Source organism: Oncorhynchus masou, chromosome 3 (genome assembly GCF_036934945.1).
Source record: "Oncorhynchus masou masou isolate Uvic2021 chromosome 3, UVic_Omas_1.1, whole genome shotgun sequence".
Taxonomy (NCBI): Eukaryota; Metazoa; Chordata; class Actinopteri; order Salmoniformes; family Salmonidae; genus Oncorhynchus; species Oncorhynchus masou.
Window position 1 is genome coordinate 2,434,816 of NC_088214.1, and position 23,232 is coordinate 2,458,047.

General features: G+C 52.3%; 1 pseudogene; it reads left to right on the plus strand.

Moving 5' to 3' along the window:
- The first annotated feature begins 210 nt into the window (after positions 1-210).
- On the plus strand, positions 211-21,886 carry LOC135508945 (uncharacterized; annotated as a pseudogene).
- The last annotated feature ends 1,346 nt before the right edge of the window (positions 21,887-23,232 follow it).

Consider the following 23,232-nt stretch of genomic DNA (forward strand, 5'->3'; position numbering starts at 1 on the left):
TATAGCTATGCTGCATTGGTCTCGGCAGGAGGAATCATGGGTTATGTAAAAGCAGGTAAGGATGATTACACACTTCCCAAATGTTTGTTGACTTTACCAAGTATTTATTTTAAAGTCAGCTGTCAAGAAATATTGATACAATTTTGCATGTAAGTAGTTATTCTTCAATATGCTCTGTGATTGGTTCCCGTACCAGGAAGTGTACCTTCACTGGTTGCGGGACTTTTCTTTGGGTTCCTAGCTGGTCTTGGTGCCTACCTGATGTCTCAGAATCCTAAAGATGTCAGGCTTTCTCTCGGTGAGTGTGCCAAACTTTGGCTTGTTATCAATGACATGTCCTTACGCGTAGGCTAGTTGATGTTAGTGAGTGTTTCGAACAGCTACACTACAGTAACATGTCTTCTCGTTGTGTAAATTAGGTACCTCAGGAACACTGGCTATTGTCATGGGAATGAGGTTTCTAAATTCCTGGAAGTTCATGCCAGCTGGTCTGATGACAATAGCAAGGTACTGTGGATGGGACATCATGGCTCATTTAAGGCTTCTGTTACTCAACCTTGGAATAGCTAAACCCTTTTTTTCTTCTTTTTTTTAAATCTGAGAGAGAGATACTCTCACACTCGTCTCTAACATGTAGGCTCAGCTTTCCCAAACAGTCCCATTATCAGTCAGAATGTTGAACAAACTTAACTTCAATTTACTTGACCTGTTGTCCTGATGATTGTATCCCTACGTCGGAGGTAATCTGATACAAAATATCCACAGGGAAATGCTATCAACCCGACCTTCAGTATGCTGGTTTTTATTTCAGTTTTTTTATTTTCAATACTGATGCAATTCGCATGTGACAAACACTTGCACGATATGGCTGAGACTAATCTAACCACAGACCGAAAGGCAAACAATTCCTGCTGATTGCGAGGAAACGTGCTTTGGTTACATTCGGCTATTGTTGACATATTGTGCATCACATCAAGAGATTGAAAATACAATCAACAGAACCTACCTGCGAGCGCAAAAAGGTAGGCAAACAACACTAATGTGGATACCTTATCTCCACCTCCCGTCATCAGAAGGACCTACAGCATGTACACCCTGTACATATCATTGTATTCCACATTCTGGAGAGAATATTGGCGTCGTTCTTTAGGGTGACTTCGGTCAGACTGAAACTCCATGGAGTAACCATGTTAACCGTCTGATGTTTAGGCCAGAGAGAGTTGGTTTTGCATTGAATTAGGCCTGTTAATGCTTTTGTTGGAACACAAACCTGCACCCACACTGGCCCTCTGTGGATAAAATAGATTTGGCACCCCTGGTGGAATGGGACACTATGACAGGTAGAGGGACTGGTAACACCCCCACCATGGCAGACAGGTAGAGGGACTGGTAACACCCCCACCATGACAGACAGGTAGAGGGACTGGTAACACCCCCACCATGACAGACAGGTAGAGGGACTGGTAACACCCCCACCATGACAGACAGGTAGAGGGACTGGTAACACCCCCACCATGACAGACAGGTAGAGGGAATGGTAACACCCCCACTATGGTAGACAGGTAGAGGGACTGGTAACACCCCCACCATGGTAGACAGGTAGAGGGACTGGTAACACCCCCACCATGGTAGACAGGTAGAGGGACTGGTAACACCCACCACCATGACAGACAGGTAGAGGGAATGGTAACACCCCCACCATGACAGACAGGTAGAGGGACTGGTAACACCCCCACCATGACAGACAGGTAGAGGGACTGGTAACACCCCCACCATGGTAGACAGGTAGAGGTTACTGGTAACACCCCCACCATGACAGACAGGTAGAGGGACTGGTAACACCCCCACCATGACAGACAGGTAGAGGGACTGGTAACACCCCCACCATGACAGACAGGTAGAGGGACTGGTAACACCCCCACCATGACAGACAGGTAAGGGAATGGTAACACCCCCACCATGGTAGACAGGTAGAGGGACTGGTAACACCCACCACCATGGTAGACAGGTAGAGGGACTGGTAACACCCCCACCATGGTAGGTAGAGGGACTGGTAACAGCCCCACCATGGTAGGTAGAGGGACTGGTAACACCCCCACCATGGAAGACAGGTAGAGGGACTGGTAACACCCTCACCATGGTAGACAGGTAGAGGGACTGGTAACAGCCCCACCATGGTAGGTAGAGGGACTGGTAACACCCCCACCATGGCAGACATTTCAATGTTTGTAAATGAGCTGACTGTTCTTCCACTAATCCCAGAACAAAATGTTCCTCTCTTTTTTCTAGTTTCCTGATGCTGGGGAAGACTGCAGTAGGGATGTTCAAGAGACCACATGATTCATAAATGTGAAGAATATAGGAATGTCACTGTATTTCTATCTGATGACATCTAGTGGCCCTTTCTGGGTACTTTGGATGATCACAGGTGTCTGCCATTACCCCAGATTCACCTTGTGGCTTTTTACCGGTAGGCTCTGATGAAGGTCGAGTGACCGAAAGCTGACCCACAATTAAAGAAATGTGGATCTGATTGGAAGTGTGCAGAGACTATTTTGGTTCTTCAGTTTTGCCTTCAGCTCCTTCACAAATCAGCTGAGTCTGTGGTACATTCTGCCTATTGTAAATACGAATAAAACATGATAAATTCCTGTGTATGTTACCATGACTATGGATAATCATGAATGAATCGTGAATAATGATGTGTAAAAGTTCGAGGGTCAAAGATTATACCCCCCAAGACATGATTAACCTCCCGTTATTGGTAATGGTGCGACGTTAGCATGTCTTGGGGGTATGATCTTTGACCGTTTAACTTTCTCAATCATAATTATTCACGATTCATTCAGGATTAGCCGTAATCGTGATAAAAAAGACTACTTCGGACAATCACAGACACTGGTGTTGTCGTCTTGTGTGAAATAGAAATCAATGTGCAGCACTCTCGAAATGGCCAGCCTAAATATGACGTAGTATGTATTTCCTCTAAAAAGGGGTTTTGGGGATTCTGTGTAATTGCACGGCGGGATGACATAATTTTTCTCCGTGGATTTGCTTTTGGTTTACTTATTTTTAAACATTTTAATTTATAAAATGGCACAGTTAGAGAGTAAAAATATTGTCTACACCATCGACATGGGGCTGTGCTACAGTTTGCGTCCCCGGCTCTTCGGGGACCTGAGCGGGTCTATTTCAAACGCTACTTCGGACTCCGATCATCCTCCAGACACAGTTGTACCTTGTCGAGCCGGGGGAACTCGTCAAGAGGACACAGGTGGATATGGCGAGCGCGTCGCTTCGAGACGGTAGCGGTAAAGTACACCATGGGGACCCAGCCAAGCTCCCACCCGGGGTAGAGACAACACCGGCACTGATGGAGTGCTCATACAGAACAGGGGGTGGAGGCGGAGGCAAGGGAACCGGCAAGGACCGTAGTCGACGATTACAGCTGCTGCAGAAAACAACCAGCACGCAAAAACAGAAAAACTGGGACAAACTGCTCGTCGAGGAGAAGGAGGCCGAGAGGGAGGCGAAGAAAATCAGCAAGAACATTGACAGGGCTCTAAAAGAGCTCAAACGGGAGTACAAACAGACTCACCGGCTGCTATTACTAGGTAGGACGGGAACGTGTTTTAGACCATTTCTCCCTTGTGTTGTGAACGGAGGCCTTTCAGATGCCTAGTACGGTCATGTAGGCTATTCTAGTGCTGTCTATGCTTATGCCGCGCCAGATTCCACGTGAAATGTTATCCCCGGGCAGTTGTCATTTGACTGAGCTGAAGATAGGCGAAATAACGTCCGTCTTTCCTCTTCTACCCACCAGTATCTCTGTTTTGGTTGCGTTTACGGTTACATTCATGATGATGATTTCCGGGGTTGTTATTGTTATGATGGTGGATCTTTTACCACACACACACTAAACCGATGCATTTAACAAATATAAAGTGTTAAATTATTATAGAGGGACATACAGGTGGTTTAAGACCCTATTGCTCTCTGCTTTGCTTTGCTTTATTCTTGGCCAGGTCTCAGTTGTAAATGAGACCTTGTTCTCAACTAGCCTACCTGGTTTAATGAAGGTGAAATAAAATGAATATGTAGGCTACAGGGTCTTCTATCTGTTCTTTTTCTCACCATGTTAGAGAGTGTTTCCTTCCTCCTACTCCCAACTATCCACACCACCCTTGGTCTTTATACATGGTGCCTGTTACTATGTCCACCCAGTGTCAGTGCTGTGGGTAAGATGACTTGAAACAAGAATACAAAAAGTGCGATTTAATTTTTTTAATCTCCAAAATATCTAAACCGTATGCTGACAGATGGTTGGAATCCCTATAAGGTTTTCTATTCCCTCATTCAAACCATTCCTTCCTATAGTCTCAACCATTCACCCCACCATCCTACTCTTTAAATATAGTGGCCTTCTCTATGTCCATATATATCCTCCGAACACCAGCTTCTCTGGCTTCATCACTTCAATATTACCTAGTGTCAGTGATGTTGGGAAGATGGCTTCATCAGGTCAATATTACCTAGTGTCAGTGATGTCATCAGGTCAATATTACCCAGTGTCAGTGATGTTGGGAAGATGGCTTCATCAGGTCAATATTACCTAGTGTCAGTGATGTCATCAGGTCAATATTACCCAGTGTCAGTGATGTCATCAGGTCAATATTACCCAGTGTCAGTGATGTCATCAGGTCAATATTACCCAGTGTCAGTGATGTCATCAGGTCAATATTACCCAGTGTCAGTGATGTCATCAGGTCAATATTACCCAGTGTCAGTGATGTCATCAGGTCAATATTACCCAGTGTCAGTGATGTCATCAGGTCAATATTACCCAGTGTCAGTGATGTCATCAGGTCAATATTACCCAGTGTCAGTGATGTCATCAGGTCAATATTACCCAGTGTCAGTGATGTCATCAGGTCAATATTACCCAGTGTCAGTGATGTGGGAAGATGGTTTCATCAGGTCAATATCCTTCCTCACTCCATCCACCATACGGGTCCATCTACTGTACTACTGGCCTTCCTCACTCCATCCACCATACGGGTCCATCTACTGTACTACTGGCCTTCCTCACTCCCCATCCACCATACGGGTCCATCTACTGTAATACTGGCCTTCCTCACTCCCCATCCACCATACGGGTCCATCTACTGTACTACTGGCCTTCCTCACTCCATCCACCATACATACGGGTCCATCTACTGTACTACTGGCCTTCCTCACTCCATCCACCATACGGGTCCATCTACTGTACTACTGGCCTTCCTCACTTCATCCACCATACGGGTCCATCTACTGTACTACTGGCCTTCCTCACTCCATCCACCATACGGGTCCATCTACTGTACTACTGGCCTTCCTCACTCCATCCACCATACGGGTCCATCTACTGTACTACTGGCCTTCCTCACTCCATCCACCATACGGGTCCATCTACTGTACTACTGGCCTTCCTCCTCCATCCACCATACGGGTCCCTCTACTGTACTACTGGCCTTCCTCACTCCATCCACCATACGGGTCCATCTACTGTACTACTGGCCTTCCTCACTCCATCCACCATACGGGTCCATCTACTGTACTACTGGCCTTCCTCACTCCATCCACCATCCGGGTCCATCTACTGTACTACTGGCCTTCCTCACTCCATCCACCATCCGGGTCCATCTACTGTACTACTGGCCTTCCTCACTCCATCCACCATACATACGGGTCCATCTACTGTACTACTGGCCTTCCTCACTCCATCCACCATACGGGTCCATCTACTGTACTACTGGCCTTCCTCACTCCATCCACCATACGGGTCCATCTACTGTACTACTGGCCTTCCTCACTCCATCCACCATACGGGTCCATCTACTGTACTACTGGCCTTCCTCACTCCATCCACCATACGGGTCCATCTACTGTACTACTGGCCTTCCTCACTCCATCCACCATACGGGTCCATCTACTGTACTACTGGCCTTCCTCACTCCATCCACCATACGGGTCCATCTACTGTACTACTGGCCTTCCTCACTCCATCCACCATACGGGTCCATCTACTGTACTACTGGCCTTCCTCACTCCATCCACCATACGGGTCCATCTACTGTACTACTGGCCTTCCTCACTCCATCCACCATCCGGGTCCATCTACTGTACTACTGGCCTTCCTCACTCCATCCACCATCCGGGTCCATCTACTGTACTACTGGCCTTCCTCACTCCATCCACCATACGGGTCCATCTACTGTACTACTGGCCTTCCTCACTCCATCCACCATCCGGGTCCATCTACTGTACTACTGGCCTTCCTCACTCCATCCACCATACGGGTCCATCTACTGTACTACTGGCCTTCCTCACTCCATCCACCATACGGGTCCATCTACTGTACTACTGGCCTTCCTCACTCCATCCACCATACGGGTCCATCTACTGTACTACTGGCCTTCCTCACTCCATCCACCATACGGGTCCATCTACTGTACTACTGGCCTTCCTCACTCCCCATCCACCATACGGGTCCATCTACTGTACTACTGGCCTTCCTCACTCCATCCACCATACGGGTCCATCTACTGTACTACTGGCCTTCCTCACTCCATCCACCATACGGGTCCATCTACTGTACTACTGGCCTTCCTCACTCCATCCACCATACGGGTCCCTCTACTGTACTACTGGCCTTCCTCACTCCATCCACCATACGGGTCCATCTACTGTACTACTGGCCTTCCTCACTCCATCCACCATACGGGTCCATCTACTGTACTACTGGCCTTCCTCACTCCATCCACCATACGGGTCCATCTACTGTACTACTGGCCTTCCTCACTCTATCCACCATACGGGTCCATCTACTGTACTACTGGCCTTCCTCACTCCATCCACCATACGGGTCCCTCTACTGTACTACTGGCCTTCCTCACTCCATCCACCATACGGGTCCCTCTACTGTACTACTGGCCTTCCTCACTCCATCCACCATACGGGTCCATCTACTGTACTACTGGCCTTCCTCACTCTATCCACCATCCGGGTCCATCTACTGTACTACTGGCCTTCCTCACTCCATCCACCATACGGGTCCATCTACTGTACTACTGGCCTTCCTCACTCCATCCACCATACGGGTCCATCTACTGTACTACTGGCCTTCCTCACTCCATCCACCATACGGGTCCATCTACTGTACTACTGGCCTTCCTCACTCCTATCCACCATACGGGTCCATCTACTGTACTACTGGCCTTCCTCACTCCATCCACCATCCGGGTCCATCTACTGTACTACTGGCCTTCCTCACTCCATCCACCATACGGGTCCATCTACTGTACTACTGGCCTTCCTCACTCCATCCACCATCCGGGTCCATCTACTGTACTACTGGCCTTCCTCAGTCCATCCACCATACGGGTCCATCTACTGTACTACTGGCCTTCCTCACTCCATCCACCATACGGGTCCATCTACTGTACTACTGGCCTTCCTCACTCCATCCACCATACGGGTCCATCTACTGTACTACTGGCCTTCCTCACTCCATCCACCATACGGGTCCATCTACTGTACTACTGGCCTTCCTCACTCCATCCACCATACGGGTCCATCTACTGTACTACTGGCCTTCCTCACTCCATCCACCATCCGGGTCCCTCTACTGTACTACTGGCCTTCCTCACTCCATCCACCATACGGGTCCATCTGCTGTACTACTGGCCTTCCTCACTCCATCCACCATACGGGTCCATCTACTGTACTACTGGCCTTCCTCACTCCGTCCACCATACGGGTCCATCTACTGTACTACTGGCCTTCCTCACTCCGTCCACCATACGGGTCCATCTACTGTACTACTGGCCTTCCTCACTCCGTCCACCATACGGGTCCATCTACTGTACTACTGGCCTTCCTCACTCCGTCCACCATACGGGTCCATCTACTGTACTACTGGCCTTCCTCCTCCATCCACCATACGGGTCCATCTACTGTACTACTGGCCTTCCTCATCTCTGTACTACTGGCCTTCCACCATCCACGGGTCCATCTACTGTACTACTGGCCTTCCTCACTCCATCCACCATACGGGTCCATCTACTGTACTACTGGCCTTCCTCACTCCATCCACCATACGGGTCCATCTACTGTACTACTGGCCTTCCTCACTCCATCCACCATACGGGTCCATCTACTGTACTACTGGCCTTCCTCACTCCATCCACCATACGGGTCCATCTACTGTACTACTGGCCTTCCTCACTCCATCCACCATACGGGTCCATCTACTGTACTACTGGCCTTCCTCACTCCATCCACCATACGGGTCCATCTACTGTACTACTGGCCTTCCTCACTCCATCCACCATACGGGTCCATCTACTGTACTACTGGCCTTCCTCACTCCATCCACCCGGGTCCATCTACTGTACTACTGGTCCATCTACTGTACTACTGGCCTTCCTCACTCCATCCACCATCCGGGTCCATCTACTGTACTACTGGCCTTCCTCACTCCATCCACCATCCGGGTCCATCTACTGTACTACTGGCCTTCCTCACTCCATCCACCATACGGGTCCATCTACTGTACTACTGGCCTTCCTCACTCCATCCACCATCCGGGTCCATCTACTGTACTACTGGCCTTCCTCACTCCATCCACCATACGGGTCCATCTACTGTACTACTGGCCTTCCTCACTCCATCCACCATACGGGTCCATCTACTGTACTACTGGCCTTCCTCACTCCATCCACCATACGGGTCCATCTACTGTACTACTGGCCTTCCTCACTCCATCCACCATACGGGTCCATCTACTGTACTACTGGCCTTCCTCACTCCATCCACCACGGGTCCCTCTACTGTACTACTGGTCCATCCATAAACTGTACTACTGGCCTTCCTCACTCCATCCACCATACGGGTCCATCTACTGTACTACTGGCCTTCCTCACTCCATCCACCATACGGGTCCATCTACTGTACTACTGGCCTTCCTCACTCCATCCACCATACGGGTCCATCTCTACTGTACTCCATCCACCATGGCCTTCCTCACTCCATCCACTCCATACGGGTCCATCTACTGTACTACTGGCCTTCCTCACTCCATCCACCATCCGGGTCCATCTACTGTACTACTGGCCTTCCTCACTCCATCCACCATACGGGTCCATCTACTGTACTACTGGCCTTCCTCACTCCATCCACCATACGGGTCCATCTACTGTACTACTGGCCTTCCTCACTCCATCCACCATACGGGTCCATCTACTGTACTACTGGCCTTCCTCACTCCATCCACCATACGGGTCCATCTACTGTACTACTGGCCTTCCTCACTCCATCCACCATACGGGTCCATCTACTGTACTACTGGCCTTCCTCACTCCATCCACCATACGGGTCCATCTGCTGTACTACTGGCCTTCCTCACTCCATCCACCATACGGGTCCATCTGCTGTACTACTGGCCTTCCTTACTCCATCCACCATACGGGTCCATCTACTGTACTACTGGCCTTCCTCACTCCATCCACCATACGGGTCCATCTACTGTACTACTGGCCTTCCTCACTCCCCATCCACCATACGGGTCCATCTACTGTACTACTGGCCTTCCTCACTCCATCCACCATACGGGTCCATCTACTGTACTACTGGCCTTCCTCACTCCATCCACCATACGGGTCCATCTACTGTACTACTGGCCTTCCTCACTCCATCCACCATACGGGTCCATCTACTGTACTACTGGCCTTCCTCACTTCATCCACCATACGGGTCCCTCTACTGTACTACTGGCCTTCCTCACTTCATCCACCATACGGGTCCATCTACTGTACTACTGGCCTTCCTCACTTCATCCACCATACGGGTCCCTCTACTGTACTACTGGCCTTCCTCACTTCATCCACCATACGGGTCCCTCTACTGTACTACTGGCCTTCCTCACTCCATCCACCATACGGGTCCCTCTACTGTACTACTGGCCTTCCTCACTCCATCCACCATACGGGTCCATCTACTGTACTACTGGCCTTCCTCACTCCATCCACCATACGGGTCCATCTACTGTACTACTGGCCTTCCTCACTCCATCCACCATACGGGTCCATCTACTGTACTACTGGCCTTCCTCAGTCCATCCACCATACGGGTCCATCTACTGTACTACTGGCCTTCCTCAGTCCATCCACCATACGGGTCCCTCTACTGTACTACTGGCCTTCCTCAGTCCATCCACCATACGGGTCCCTCTACTGTACTACTGGCCTTCCTCAGTCCATCCACCATACGGGTCCATCTACTGTACTACTGGCCTTCCTCACTCCATCCACCATACGGGTCAGTCAGCGTTAACCAACCATTCCATCCACCATACGGGTCAGTCAGCGTTAAACAACCACTCCATCCACCATACGGGTCAGTCAGCGTTAACCAACCACTCCATCCACCATACGGGTCAGTCGGCGTTAACCAACCACTCCATCCACCATACGGGTCAGTCGGCTTCCACTCCATTAACCAACCACTCCATCCACCATACGGGTCAGTCAGCGTTAACCAACCACTCCATCCACCATACGGGTCAGTCGGCGTTAACCAACCACTCCATCCACCATACGGGTCAGTCGGCGTTAACCAACCACTCCATCCACCATACGGGTCAGTCGGCGTTAACCAACCACTCCATCCACCATACGGGTCAGTCGGCGTTAACCAACCACTCCATCCACCATACGGGTCAGTCGGCGTTAACCAACCACTCCATCCACCATACGGGTCAGTCGGGGCGTTAACCAACCACTCCATCCACCATACGGGTCAGTCGGCGTTAACCAACCACTCCATCCACCATACGGGTCAGTCGGCGTTAACCAACCACTCCATCCACCATACGGGTCAGTCGGCGTTAACCACTCCACCACTCCATCCACCATACGGGTCAGTCGGCGTTAACCAACCACTCCATCCACCATACGGGTCAGTCGGCGTTAACCAACCACTCCATCCACCATACGGGTCAGTCGGCGTTAACCAACCACTCCATTAACCAACCACTCCATCCACCATACGGGTCAGTCGGCGTTAACCAACCACTCCATCCACCATACGGGTCAGTCGGCGTTAACCAACCACTCCATCCACCATACGGGTCAGTCGGCGTTAACCAACCACTCCATCCACCATACGGGTCAGTCGGCGTTAACCAACCACTCCATCCACCATACGGGTCAGTTAACCAACCACTCCATCCACCATCGGGGCGTTAACCAACCACTCCATCCACCATACGGGTCAGTCGGCGTTAACCAACCACTCCATCCACCATACGGGTCAGTCGGCGTTAACCAACCACTCCATCCACCATACGGGTCAGTCGGCGTTAACCAACCACTCCATCCACCATACGGGTCAGTCGGCGTTAACCAACCACTCCATCCACCATACGGGTCAGTCGGCGTTAACCAACCACTCCATCCACCATACGGGTCAGTCGGCGTTAACCAACCACTCCATCCACCATACGGGTCAGTCGGCGTTAACCAACCACTCCATCCACCATACGGGTCAGTCGGCGTTAACCAACCACTCCATCCACCATACGGGTCAGTCGGCGTTAACCAACCACTCCATCCACCATACGGGTCAGTCGGCGTTAACCAACCACTCCATCCACCATACGGGTCAGTCGGCGTTAACCAACCACTCCATCCACCATACGGGTCAGTCGGCGTTAACCAACCACTCCATCCACCATACGGGTCAGTCGGCGTTAACCAACCACTCCATCCACCATACGGGTCAGTCGGCGTTAACCAACCACTCCATCCACCATACGGGTCAGTCGGCGTTAACCAACCACTCCATCCACCATACGGGTCAGTCGGCGTTAACCAACCACTCCATCCACCATACGGGTCAGTCGGCGTTAACCAACCACTCCATCCACCATACGGGTCAGTCGGCGTTCCATCCACCAACCACTCCATCCACCATACGGGTCAGTCGGCGTTAACCAACCACTCCATCCACCATACGGGTCAGTCGGCGTTAACCAACCACTCCATCCACCATACGGGTCAGTCGGCGTTAACCAACCACTCCATCCACCATACGGGTCAGTCGGCGTTAACCAACCACTCCATCCACCATACGGGTCAGTCGGCGTTAACCAACCACTCCATCCACCATACGGGTCAGTCGGCGTTAACCAACCACTCCATCCACCATACGGGTCAGTCGGCGTTAACCAACCACTCCATCCACCATACGGGTCAGTCGGCGTTAACCAACCACTCCATCCACCATACGGGTCAGTCGGCGTTAACCAACCACTCCATCCACCATACGGGTCAGTCGGCGTTAACCAACCACTCCATCCACCATACGGGTCAGTCGGCGTTAACCAACCACTCCATCCACCATACGGGTCAGTCGGCGTTAACCAACCACTCCATCCACCATACGGGTCAGTCGGCGTTAACCAACCACTCCATCCACCATACGGGTCAGTCGGCGTTAACCAACCACTCCATCCACCATACGGGTCAGTCGGCGTTAACCAACCACTCCATCCACCATACGGGTCAGTCGGCGTTAACCAACCACTCCATCCACCATACGGGTCAGTCGGCGTTAACCAACCACTCCATCCACCATACGGGTCAGTCGGCGTTAACCAACCACTCCATCCACCATACGGGTCAGTCGGCGTTAACCAACCACTCCATCCACCATACGGGTCAGTCGGCGTTAACCAACCACTCCATCCACCATACGGGTCAGTTAACCAACCACTCCATCCACCATACGGGGCGTTAACCAACCACTCCATCCACCATACGGGTCAGTCGGCGTTAACCAACCACTCCATCCACCATACGGGTCAGTCGGCGTTAACCAACCACTCCATCCACCATACGGGTCAGTCGGCGTTAACCAACCACTCCATCCACCATACGGGTCAGTCGGCGTTAACCAACCACTCCATCCACCATACGGGTCAGTCGGCGTTAACCAACCACTCCATCCACCATACGGGTCAGTCGGCGTTAACCAACCACTCCATCCACCATACGGGTCAGTCGGCGTTAACCAACCACTCCATCCACCATACGGGTCAGTCGGCGTTAACCAACCACTCCATCCACCATACGGGTCAGTCGGCGTTAACCAACCACTCCATCCACCATACGGGTCAGTCGGCGTTAACCAACCACTCCATCCACCATACGGGTCAGTCGGCGTTAACCAACCACTCCATCCACCATACGGGTCAGTCGGCGTTAACCAACCATTCCATCCACCATACGGGTCAGTCGGCGTTAACCAACCACTCCATCCACCATACGGGTCAGTCGGCGTTAACCAACCACTCCATCCACCATACGGGTCAGTCGGCGTTAACCAACCACTCCATCCACCATACGGGTCAGTCGGCGTTAACCAACCACTCCATCCACCATACGGGTCAGTCGGCGTTAACCAACCACTCCATCCACCATACGGGTCAGTCGGCGTTAACCAACCATTCCATCCACCATACGGGTCAGTCGGCGTTAACCATCCACCCACTCCATCCACCATACGGGTCAGTCGGCGTTAACCAACCACTCCATCCACCATACGGGTCAGTCGGCGTTAACCAACCACTCCATCCACCATACGGGTCAGTCGGCGTTAACCAACCACTCCATCCACCATACGGGTCAGTCGGCGTTAACCAACCACTCCATCCACCATACGGGTCAGTCGGCGTTAACCAACCACTCCATCCACCATACGGGTCAGTCGGCGTTAACCAACCACTCCATCCACCATACGGGTCAGTCGGCGTTAACCAACCACTCCATCCACCATACGGGTCAGTCGGCGTTAACCAACCACTCCATCCACCATACGGGTCAGTCGGCGTTAACCAACCACTCCATCCACCATACGGGTCAGTCGGCGTTAACCAACCACTCCATCCACCATACGGGTCAGTCGGCGTTAACCAACCACTCCATCCACCATACGGGTCAGTCGGCGTTAACCATACCACTCCATCCACCATACGGGTCAGTCGGCGTTAACCAACCACTCCATCCACCATACGGGTCAGTCGGCGTTAACCAACCACTCCATCCACCATACGGGTCAGTCGGCGTTAACCAACCACTCCATCCACCATACGGGTCAGTCGGCGTTAACCAACCACTCCATCCACCATACGGGTCAGTCGGCGTTAACCAACCACTCCATCCACCATACGGGTCAGTCGGCGTTAACCAACCACTCCATCCACCATACGGGTCAGTCGGCGTTAACCAACCACTCCATCCACCATACGGGTCAGTCGGCGTTAACCAACCACTCCATCCACCATACGGGTCAGTCGGCGTTAACCAACCACTCCATCCACCATACGGGTCAGTCGGCGTTAACCAACCACTCCATCCACCATACGGGTCAGTCGGCGTTAACCAACCACTCCATCCACCATACGGGTCAGTCGGCGTTAACCAACCACTCCATCCACCATACGGGTCAGTCGGCGTTAACCAACCACTCCATCCACCATACGGTTCAGTCGGCGTTAACCAACCACTCCATCCACCATACGGGTCAGTCGGCGTTAACCAACTCCTACATCTACTTCTTCAGTTACAGACTTCTGGCTCCATTCCAGGGATAACCCCGTGACAGGCACCCTGCTTCACAGATCCTCACACGACACATTCAAATCCCCAAATCTTTTTTCTCAGGTGCAAAACAGGCTCCTTCTGCTCCTCGGACATATAAAACCCAACAAACCCATGTCTTGTTACTTTCACTGCTTCCTCCTCATCTAACTCATCTGGGGTTTTCATCAAGGCTTCAAACGGATCTCCCAGGTATCTGGGATTAGTACTGGGTGGTAGCCGGCTGGTGACAGTGATTAGGTTCAGGGCAGGGTACTGGGTGGTAGCCGGCTGATGACAGTGATTAGGTTCAGGGCAGGGTACTGAGTGGTAGCCGGCTGGTGACAGTGATTAGGTTCAGGGCAGGGTACTGGGTGGTAGCCGGCTGGTGACAGTGATTAGGTTCAGGGCAGGGTACTGGGTGGTAGCCGGCTGGTGACAGTGATTAGGTTCAGGGCAGGGTACTGGGTGGTAGCCGGCTGGTGACAGTGATTAGGTTCAGGGCAGGGTACTGGGTGGTAGCCGGCTGGTGACAGTGATTAGGTTCAGGGCAGGGTACTGGGTGGTAGCCGGCTGGTGACAGTGATTAGGTTCAGGGCAGGGTACTGGGTGGTAGCCGGCTGGTGACAGTGATTAGGTTCAGGGCAGGGTACTGGGTGGTAGCCGGCTGGTGACAGTGATTAGGTTCAGGGCAGGGTACTGGGTGGTAGCCGGCTGGTGACAGTGATTAGGTTCAGGGCAGGGTACTGGGTGGTAGCCGGCTGGTGACAGTGATTAGGTTCAGGGCAGGGTACTGGGTGGTAGCCGGCTGGTGACAGTGATTAGGTTCAGGGCAGGGTACTGGGTGGTAGCCGGCTGGTGACAGTGATTAGGTACAGGGCAGGGTACTGGGTGTAGCCGGCTGGTGACAGTGATTAGGTTCAGGGCAGGGTACTGGGTGGTAGCCGGCTGGTGACAGTGATTAGGTTCAGGGCAGGGTACTGGGTGGTAGCCGGCTGGTGACAGTGATTAGGTTCAGGGCAGGGTACTGGGTGGTAGCCGGCTGGTGACAGTGATTAGGTTCAGGGCAGGGTACTGGGTGGTAGCCGGCTGGTGACAGTGATTAGGTTCAGGGCAGGGTACTGGTTGGTAGCCGGCTGGTGACAGTGATTAGGTTCAGGGCAGGGTACTGGGTGGTAGCCGGCTGGTGACAGTGATTAGGTTCAGGGCAGGGTACTGGGTGGTAGCCGGCTGGTGACAGTGATTAGGTTCAGGGCAGGGTACTGGGTGGTAGCCGGCTGGTGACAGTGATTAGGTTCAGGGCAGGGTACTGGGTGGTAGCCTGCTAGTGACAGTGATTAGGTTCAGGGCAGGGTACTGGGTGGTAGCTGGCTGGTGACAGTGATTAGGTTCAGGGCAGGGTACTGGGTGGTAGCCTGCTTGTGACAGTGATTAGGTTCAGGGCAGTGTACTGGGTGGTAGCCTGCTTGTGACAGTGATTAGGTTCAGGGCAGGGTACTGGGTGGTAGCCGGCTGGTGACAGTGATTAGGTTCAGGGCAGGGTACTGGGTGGTAGCCTGCTGGTGACAGTGATTAGGTTCAGGGCAGGGTACTGGGTGGTAGCCGGCTGGTGACAGTGATTAGGTTCAGGGCAGGGTACTGGGTGGTAGCCGGCTGGTGACATTGATTAGGTTCAGGGCAGGGTACTGGGTGGTAGCCGGCTGGTGACAGTGATTAGGTTCAGGGCAGGGTACTGGGTGGTAGCCGGCTGGTGACAGTGATTAGGTTCAGGGCAGGGTACTGGGTGGTAGCCGGCTGGTGACAGTGATTAGGTTCAGGGCAGGGTACTGGGTGGTAGCCTGCTAGTGACAGTGATTAGGTTCAGGGCAGGGTACTGGGTGGTAGCCGGCTGGTGACAGTGATTAGGTTCAGGGCAGGGTACTGGGTGGTAGCCTGCTGGTGACAGTGATTAGGTTCAGGGCAGGGTACTGGGTGGTAGCCTGCTGGTGACAGTGATTAGGTTCAGGGCAGGGTACTGGGTGGTAGCCGGCTGGTGACAGTGATTAGGTTCAGGGCAGGGTTCTGGGTGGTAGCCGGCTGATGACAGTGATTAGGTTCAGGGCAGGGTACTGGGTGGTAGCCGGCTGGTGACAGTGATTAGGTTCAGGGCAGGGTACTGGTTGGTAGCCGGCTGGTGACAGTGATTAGCTTCAGGGCAGGGTACTGGGTGGTAGCCGGCTGGTGACAGTGATTAGGTTCAGGGCAGGGTACTGGGTGGTAGCCGGCTGGTGACAGTGATTAGGTTCAGGGCAGGGTACTGGGTGGTAGCCGGCTGGTGACAGTGATTAGGTTCAGGGCAGGGTACTGGGTGGTAGCCGGCTGGTGACAGTGATTAGGTTCAGGGCAGGGTACTGGGTGGTAGCCGGCTGGTGACAGTGATTAGGTTCAGGGCAGGGTACTGGTTGGTAGCCGGCTGGTGACAGTGATTAGCTTCAGGGCAGGGTACTGGGTGGTAGCCGGCTGGTGACAGTGATTAGGTTCAGGGCAGGGTACTGGGTGGTAGCCGGCTGGTGACAGTGATTAGGTTCAGGGCAGGGTACTGGGTGGTAGCCGGCTGGTGACAGTGATTAGGTTCAGGGCAGGGTACTGGGTGGTAGCCGGCTGGTGACAGTGATTAGGTTCAGGGCAGGGTACTGGGTGGTAGCCGGCTGGTGACAGTGATTAGGCTCAGGGCAGGGTACTGGGTGGTAGCCGGCTGGTGACAGTGATTAGGCTCAGGGCAGGGTACTGGGTGGTAGCCGGCTGGTGACAGTGATTAGGCTCAGGGCAGGGTACTGGGTGGTAGCCGGCTGGTGACAGTGATTAGGTTCAGGGCAGGGTACTGGGTGGTAGCCGGCTGGTGACAGTGATTAGGCTCAGGGCAGGGTACTGAGTGGTAGCCGGCTGGTGACAGTGATTAGGTTCAGGGCAGGGTACTGAGTGGTAGCCGGCTGGTGACAGTGATTAGGTTCAGGGCAGGGTACTGGGTGGTAGCCGGCTGGTGACAGTGATTAGGTTCAGGGCAGGGTACTGGGTGGTAGCCGGCTGGTGACAGTGATTAGGTTCAGGGCAGGGTACTGGGTGGTAGCCGGCTGGTGACAGTGATTAGGTTCAGGGCAGGGTACTGGGTGGTAGCCGGCTGGTGACAGTGATTAGGTTCAGGGCAGGGTACTGGGTGGTAGCCGGCTGGTGACAGTGATTAGGTTCAGGGCAGGGTACTGGGTGGTAGCCGGCTGGTGACAGTGATTAGGTTCAGGGCAGGGTTCTGGGTGGTAGCCGGCTGGTGACAGTGATTAGGTTCAGGGCAGGGTACTGGTGGTAGCCGGCTGGTGACAGTGATTAGGTTCAGGGCAGGGTACTGAGTGGTAGCCGGCTGGTGACAGTGATTAGGTTCAGGGCAGGGTACTGGGTGGTAGCCGGCTGGTGACAGTGATTAGGTTCAGGGCAGGGTACTGGGTGGTAGCCGGCTGGTGACAGTGATTAGGTTCAGGGCAGGGTACTGGGTGGTAGCCGGCTGGTGACAGTGATTAGGTTCAGGGCAGGGTACTGGGTGGTAGCCGGCTGGTGACAGTGATTAGGTTCAGGGCAGGGTACTGAGTGGTAGCCGGCTGGTGACAGTGATTAGGTTCAGGGCAGGGTACTGGGTGGTAGCCGGCTGGTGACAGTGATTAGGTTCAGGGCAGGGTACTGGGTGGTAGCCGGCTGGTGACAGTGATTAGGTTCAGGGCAGGGTACTGGGTGGTAGCCGGCTGGTGACAGTGATTAGGTTCAGGGCAGGGTACTGGGTGGTAGCCTGCTGGTGACAGTGATTAGGTTCAGGGCAGGGTACTGGGTGGTAGCCGGCTGGTGACAGTGATTAGGTTCAGGGCAGGGTACTGGGTGGTAGCCGGCTGGTGACAGTGATTAGGTTCAGGGCAGGGTACTGGGTGGTAGCCGGCTGGTGACAGTGATTAGGTTCAGGGCAGGGTACTGGGTGGTAGCCGGCTGGTGACAGTGATTAGGTTCAGGGCAGGGTACTGGGTGGTAGCCGGCTGGTGACAGTGATTAGGTTCAGGGCAGGGTACTGGGTGGTAGCCGGCTGGTGACAGTGATTAGGTTCAGGGCAGGGTACTGGGTGGTAGCCGGCTGGTGACAGTGATTAGGTTCAGGGCAGGGTACTGGGTGGTAGCCGGCTGGTGACAGTGATTAGGTTCAGGGCAGGGTACTGGGTGGTAGCCTGCTGATGACAGTGATTAGGTTCAGGGCAGGGTACTGGGTGGTAGCCTGCTGGTGACAGTGATTAGGTTCAGGGCAGGGTACTGGGTGGTAGCCTGCTGGTGACAGTGATTAGGTTCAGGGCAGGGTACTGGGTGGTAGCCGGCTGGTGACAGTGATTAGGTTCAGGGCAGGGTTCTGGGTGGTAGCCGGCTGGTGACAGTGATTAGGTTCAGGGCAGGGTACTGGTGGTAGCCCGCTGGTGACAGTGATTAGGTTCAGGGCAGGGTACTGGGTGGTAGCCGGCTGGTGACAGTGATTAGGTTCAGGGCAGGGTACTGAGTGGTAGCCCGCTGGTGACAGTGATTAGGTTCAGGGCAGGGTACTGGGTGGTAGCCGGCTGGTGACAGTGATTAGGTTCAGGGCAGGGTACTGGGTGGTTAGCCGGCTGGTGACAGTGATTAGGTTCAGGGCAGGGTACTGAGTGGTAGCCGGCTGGTGACAGTGATTAGGTTCAGGGCAGGGTACTGGGTGGTAGCCTGCTGGTGACAGTGATTAGGTTCAGGGCAGGGTACTGGGTGTAGCCGGCTGGTGACAGTGATTAGGTTCAGGGCAGGGTACTGGGTGGTAGCCGGCTGGTGACAGTGATTAGGTTCAGGGCAGGGTACTGGGTGTAGCCTGCTAGTGACAGTGATTAGGTTCAGGGCAGGGTACTGGGTGGTAGCCGGCTGGTGACAGTGATTAGGTTCAGGGCAGGGTACTGGGTGGTAGCCGGCCGGTGACAGTGATTAGGTTCAGGGCAGGGTTCTGGGTGGTAGCCTGCTGGTGACAGTGATTAGGTTCAGGGCAGGGTACTGGGTGGTAGCCGGCTGGTGACAGTGATTAGGTTCAGGGCAGGGTACTGGGTGGTAGCCTGCTGGTGACAGTGATTAGGTTCAGGGCAGGGTACTGGGTGGTAGCCGGTTAGTAACAGTGATTAGGTTCAGGGCAGGGTACTGAGTGGTAGCCGGCTGGTGACAGTGATTAGGTTCAGGGCAGGGTTCTGGGTGGTAGCCGGTTAGTAATGGGTTTTTGACAGAATCTGTTTTCAGTCTCTCGGTCCCAGCTCGAGGCTTCCTCCTTAATTATTATAACGTTACCATCCTAACATACACGCTTCAACCTTTACGAACGAACCCCGAAGACATGAAAACTTAGCTAAGATAGCGCGGGTTTGCCTTCCCTCCAAAGGTGTGTTACTACGATAATAGTACCCGTTCCAACAGTTCTGAGCCACGTAGTTCCGCTTGTCTTATCGTTCCCCGCAGAGCGAACACGGAAACGAGTTCAAACAAACAAAAACAACGACATCGACTGACAGGTTCATTATCAGTTACAATCACAACTTTTTGCCTTCTTTGATTTCAGACAAAAACTACTTCTGAAATATGTTTTAAAGTTCTAACTACAATCAGTTACAACAAATAAATGATGCTACAGTGTGTTGTATGATTTATCCTTTACAGGTAAATCCCGAAAAAGATTAGTAAAAAAACTGGCTTCAAGAAACGTCATATAAAGGAGAAGTTGAAAGGCTTCTCTTTGATAATGAGAGGCTTCAGAGAGTTTAAATAACGAACAGATATTTGCAATGCAGATTTATCTCCTAATTTAGGGGCATCTGTTCTGTGCTGGATGGGTTTTGGTTGCTGTGTTAATATTAATTATCAATCTAATACAGGCTGATTCTGCTGACATTTTATTTGTCACAAAAACACATATTTAGCAGATGTTATTGCAGGTGTAGCGAAATGCTTGTGTTCCTGGCTCCAACAGTGCAGTAATATCTAACAATTCACAACAATACTCACAAATCTAAAAGTAAAAGAATGCAATTAAGGAATATATTTATATTAGGATGAGCAATGTCGGAGTGGCTTTGACTAAATACAGTAGGATAGAATACAGTATATACATATGAGATGAGTAAAGCAGTATGTAAACATTATTAAAGTGACTAGCGAATCCATGTCTCTGTATATGGGGCAGCAGCCTCTAAGGTGCAGGGTTGAGTAACCGGGCGGTAGCTGGCTAGTGATGGCTATTTTAACAGTCTGATGGCCTTGAGATAGAAGCTGTTTTTCAGTCTCTCTGTCCCTGCTTTGATATACCTGTACTGACCTCACCTTCTGGATTATAGCGGGGTGAACAGGCAGTGGCTCAGGTGGTTGATGTCCTTGATTATCTTTTCAGCCTTCCTGTGACATCAGGTGCTGTAGGTGTCCTGGATTGTAGGCAGTTTGTCCCCGGTGATGCGTTGTGCAGACCGCAGTTGCACAGGGCGCGGTTCAGACCCATGACCTCAAGCTTAATGATGAGCACTATGGTGTTGAATGCTGAGCTGTAGTCGATGAACAGCATTCTCACATAGGTATTCCTCTTGTCCAGATGGGTTAGGGCAGTGTGCAGTGTGATGGCGATTGCATTGTCTGTGGATCTATTGGGGCGGTAAACAAACTGGAGTGGGTGTCAGGTAGGGTGGAGGTGATATGGTCCTTAACTAGTCTCTCAAAGCTCTTCATGATGACAGAAGTGAGTGCTACAGGGCGGTGGTCATTTAGTTCAATTATCTTTGCCTTCTTGGGAACAGGAAAAATGCTGGACATCTTGAAGCATGTGGGGACAGCAGACTGGGACAGGGAGAGATTGAATATGTCCGTTAATTAACACACCAGCCAGCTCCGGCATGCTCTGAGGACGCGGATGGGGATGCCGCCTGGGTCGGCAGCCTTGCGAGGGTTAGGATGCTTAAATGTCTTGACCACGCCGGCCACGGAGGACGAGAGCCCACAGTCAACCCTAGTGACGCAGAATGACATGAGTGATAACGGTGTGTGTGTGTGTGTGTGTTTGTCTCTGCAGTTTCCTGGACAGAATTGACTCAGTTAGACAAGGAGACTACAGTCCCACAGACCAGGACCTGCTACGATGCAGAGTGTTAACTTCAGGGATATTCCAGACGCAATTCCAAGTTGACAAAATCAACTTTCAGTAAGTATATTTCTCTCTCTATCTGTCTGTCTCTCTCTCTGTCTGTTTGTCTGTCTCTCTACCTGTCTGTCAGTCCATCTCTCTATCTATCTGTCTGTCTCTCTCTCTCTCTGTCTCTCTCTCTCTCTGTCTGTCTGTCTCTCTCTACCTGTCTGTCTCTGTCTCTCTCTACCTGTCTGTCTCTGTCTCTCTCTACCTGTCTGTCTCTCTATCTCTCTCTACCTGTCCGTCTCTATCTATCTGTCTCTCTCTCTCTGTCTGTTTGTCTGTCTCTCTCTGTCTCTTTATCTGTCTCTCTACCTGTCTGTCTCTCTCTCTACCTGTCTGTCTCTTTCTATCTGTCTGTCTCTCTCTCTCCCTGTCTGTCTCTCTCTCTATCTATCTCTCTTTCTGTCTGTCTGTCCGTCTCTCTCTCTCTCTGCTCTGGTGAAAAGATGAACTGAAGCAGATTTTGGACTCATAAATCATCTCAGACAGGGTAAGAGGGCTGAACCTGGATCAGTTCCCCTGTCAGATCATAATCAATATGATTAGATGGACAGGGGGCACCAGATCCTAGATCAGCATCACTACTCTGTCAGCCAGTCAGAAAGCCAGTCAGCCAGTCCAGTCATTCTCGCCAGTCATTCCAGTCAGTCCAGTCAGTCAGTCAGTCCAGCCGGTCCAGTCCAGTCAGTCAGTCCAGTCAGTCAGCCAGTCCAGTCATTCTCGCCAGTCATTCCAGTCAGTCCAGTCAGTCCAGTCCAGTCAGTCCAGTCAGTCAGCCAGTCCAGTCATTCAGTCAGTCAGCCAGTCCAGTCAGTCAGTGCAGTCCAGTCAGTCAGTGCAGTCCAGTCAGTCAGTCAGTCATTGAGTCAGTCAGCCAGTCCAGTCAGCCAGTCAGTCAGTCAGTCAGTCATTGAGTCAGTCAGTCAGTCCAGCCAGTCCAGTCAGCCAGTCAGCCAGTCAGTCAGCCAGTCAGCCAGTCAGTCAGTCCAGTCAGCCAGTCCAGTCAGCCAGTCCAGTCCAGTCAGCCAGTCAGCCAGTCCAGTCCAGTCAGCCAGTCCAGTCCAGTCAGTCAGTCAGTCAGCCAGACCAGTCCGCCAGTCCAGTCAGTCAGTCAGCCAGTCCAGTCCAGTCAGTCAGTCAGACAGACAGTCAGCCAGTCCAGTCCAGTCAGCCAGTCAGTCAGCCAGTCATTGAGTCAGTCAGCCAGTCCAGTCAGTCATTGAGTCAGTCAGTCAGTCAGTCAGTCAGTCAGTCAGTCAGTCAGTCAGCCAGTCCAGTGTTACATGTGGTTATGTGACCTAATATTATATCTTCTCTCCTTCTG